Source organism: Myotis davidii, unplaced genomic scaffold, assembly GCF_000327345.1.
Source record: "Myotis davidii unplaced genomic scaffold, ASM32734v1 scaffold901, whole genome shotgun sequence".
NCBI lineage: Eukaryota > Metazoa > Chordata > Mammalia > Chiroptera > Vespertilionidae > Myotis > Myotis davidii.
Window position 1 is genome coordinate 200421 of NW_006291427.1, and position 3505 is coordinate 203925.

Sequence of the window (3505 nt, forward strand, 5' to 3'; positions counted from 1 at the left end):
GAAATAAAGTATAATAAATGAGAAATGTGAAATAAGCTGGAAGAAACGAGTCCTAATTTATACGTGATCATGGCAAAAAATGTAAATAGACAAAGGAGTACAGTCAAGAGCATCTGGTCTCGGTGGACAGCTCACTGAGAAGAAGGGACTGTGTTTACCACACCCAACCTCTCCCAAACTAAAAGTGTACTTTTATGGAGAAATTACCTTCCTCCTCCTTTGAGGCTGGACGTCAGAGAAGGGCGAGATTACGTGGGGGCAAAGACAGGCATACTCCTAGGTGTGCTTTGGTGGCTGGTGACATGTTTAAGTACAAGATTGAAGAAGGACCAGGTGGCCCAGGAGCAAATCCCAGGGAGGGCCCAGGGGACTACTTATATGGGGTACAGAGGCTCGGGGGCTTATTCAGATTGTCTACAGTCAGAGAGAGACGTATGTGTTCCCTGGAAACCTGGCCTGGAGCTTGAGAAGCAGGCTTTCCACTGTCCAGCATGAATCCTGGGAGTGGCAAAGAGCTAATGCCACTTGACTCAGTGACAACCTGGCTCCAGTTTGGGGGACTATCAAGCTGAGGATAAACTGAAACTGCTTTTGACCCCCTGCACTAACTTCTGCCTGTTCTCTACTGTCGAGCTGCAAAGAGCCCTGGACTAGAGGACAGTATAGCAGATGAGTGGTGTCACCAGTATCATTGTACTTTTCCTTATTATTGTCACCAATAGCATCCGTGCAGGGATTGAGTAAGATATGATATGCAAGTGTAATTAAAATTATGAGGCCCCCCACCCTGGCCAGTGTGGCTCAGTTGGTTGAGTCTTGTCCCATGCACCAAGAGGTTGCTGGTTCGATTCCCAGTCAGGGCACATGCCCAGGTTGCAGGCTAAACTCATCCACCCCATCAACCCCCAACCACCCCCCCATCAATGTTTTTATCTTTCTCCCTCTCCCTTCCTCTCTTTGTAGAAGGCAGCCAATCAATGTTTTTATCTTTCTCCCTCTCCTTTCCTCTCTCTCTCTACAAATCAATACAACGTATTTTTTTAAAAAAATTATGAGGCACCATAAAAATGCGAAGCAGTAACAACGCAGGAATACAGTATAGTAGCAACATAGGCCACCTGGGCAAACTTGGTGGCTGGTGACATGTTTAAGATCCACCCAAATGAGGATGGAAGGCAGGAATAAATGTATGAAAGAGATGCCACCCCCCAACTGCTATTAGCAAACTCCAGATACACTCCATGCTATTTCTTCTTTAAAAAAAAAATTTTTTTTTTATTGATTTCAGAAAGGAAGGGAGATGGAGAGAGAGAAACATCAATGATTGAAGAGAATCATTGATCAGCTGCCTCCTGCACGCCCCCTACTGGGAATTGCAGGCAGGACTATTTCTTTTCTTGAAACAGTGTTGGTGGGATCTTAGCCTCCAATTCTACCTACCTTCTCACCCCTCTCACCTCTGTTAAGCACCTAGAAATTTCACCCTTACCTTCTTGTATCTATAATGTTGTACAGACATCCTTAAAATCTAAAGGCCACCAACAGCCTGGCTGGGGTTGGTTGAATGTGGACCTATGAACCAGGAAGTCAAAGTTTGATTCCTGGTCAGGTCACATGCCCGGGCTGTGAGCTTGATCCCCAGTGTGGGGCATGCAGGACAAGGATTCTCTCTCATCATTGATGTTGCTATCTCTCTCTCCCTCTCCCCTCCTCTCTGAAATCAATAAAAAATATATTTTAATAATAAAAATAAAAGTCACCAACACTGCTCTAATAAACCCAGTCATCCTACACTCTTGGGCATCTGCGTCCAGCATGAATACCACATCATGTTTATTCAACATCTTAAACCAAAGGCAAATAATAATAAGAGAACTTAACTTAGGGCAGAGACAGTGATCACCTCTCTGACTTCATAAAGCAGCCGCTGCCTACGCTTTTATTCCTCGCTATCATTTAGTAGGGAGCTTATTTCCTCTTCAGCACTTACTTCTTGTGGCTGATGGAAAAGCCAGGAATCCAGACCACTCTTCCTTAGAAATCCAGACATCCTACCACTCAGTTGATCCCTTTCACTCCTGGGACTAGGTTACAGGATTCATATACTCTCCAACGCAGCCTTAGGACCTAAGAAGATACATTCAGCTAGAGAAGATCAAGAAGAGGAATCAGCCCAATCGTAAATGATGCACCGGGCAGAGTGACATCATCACTCAAATCCCAAAGGGATGCCAGCAAAGCCTCCGCAGCGAAGTTTGTTCAGCTGATGGGTGAATAAGTTACTACTGTAGATACACTTGAACTTACTTTTGGAATTTGGGTGGCAATCAGTGTACATGATTCCCCAACCAACAATGTATTCAGGGCCATCTAGATGATTACCTTGCATCAGGCAGTGGTCCATTGAGGCAAAAAGGGAGTGGGCACCATAGTGGCTGGGGCCCCTGCCACTGCCCACTGTCACCTCCCTCTCTCCTTTGGCCCAGTACATGAATGAAAATGAATATTCAGGAAAAGCATGAATTGGGCTACAGAACCACAGGGCCAGTGTTGGGCCTATTGCTACAGCACTGTGATCCAAGATACCTTAGCCCTCACTCTTGGATCTGCCCATTTGGACACTGGTTACTGGCTTTTGGAAGGTGGACATCCAATATCCTGTCCTAGAGATACTCCAAATATTCTCAGAATAAAAGATTCATTTCATCCCCTCTCAACCATGAATCTACTCCCAGTTCTCCTTCAAGATTTCCTGTGCTAATTGTCATCTTTGAGGTCTCCTTATTCATTATATTTCTTAAGTTCACAGCAGTATTTAAACTGTTGACCACTTTCTCCTCCTTGAAGTCCTATCCAATATTGTTCTTTTTTATAACTGCCTGAGTCTCCTACCTTCCTGACCACTCAGATGCTGTCTCATACTCAACATTCTATTTGTTAAGCCCTGCACACATCTCTTTCTCAAAGCCAGACCTCATATCTCATGCCCTTATTGTATTCCACACATTAAAAACAGTAATGTGCCCAGATTGTGATTTTATTTTTATTTTATTTTTAAAGTTTTGTTGTTTTTTATGTAGGGGTAGGATACTATATTCTTTCTTTTTTTAAAGATATTTTTATTGATTTCAGAGAGGAAGAGGGAGAGAGAGATAGAAGTATCAATGATGAAAGAGAATCATTGATGGGCTGCCTCCTGCACGTCCCCTACTAGGGTTCAAGCCCGCAACCCAGGCATATGCCCTTGACTGGAATTAAACCTGGGGCCCTTCAGTCTGCAGGCCAATGCTCTATCCACTGAGTCAAACCAGCTGGGGGTCCCGGCCTCCCCACCCCTTCATAGTGAGCCATCATGCAGGCCCAGTAGGTTTCCTGCTTGCAGCCTGAGAGAACATTTTAAGACCTATTTGCTTGGGAGGGTAATTATTCAGTCTTTAATCACAGCTACTTAATCACAGCTTGACACACATTTTCACTTGCTCCTGGGGCTGGTTCTGCTCAGGAT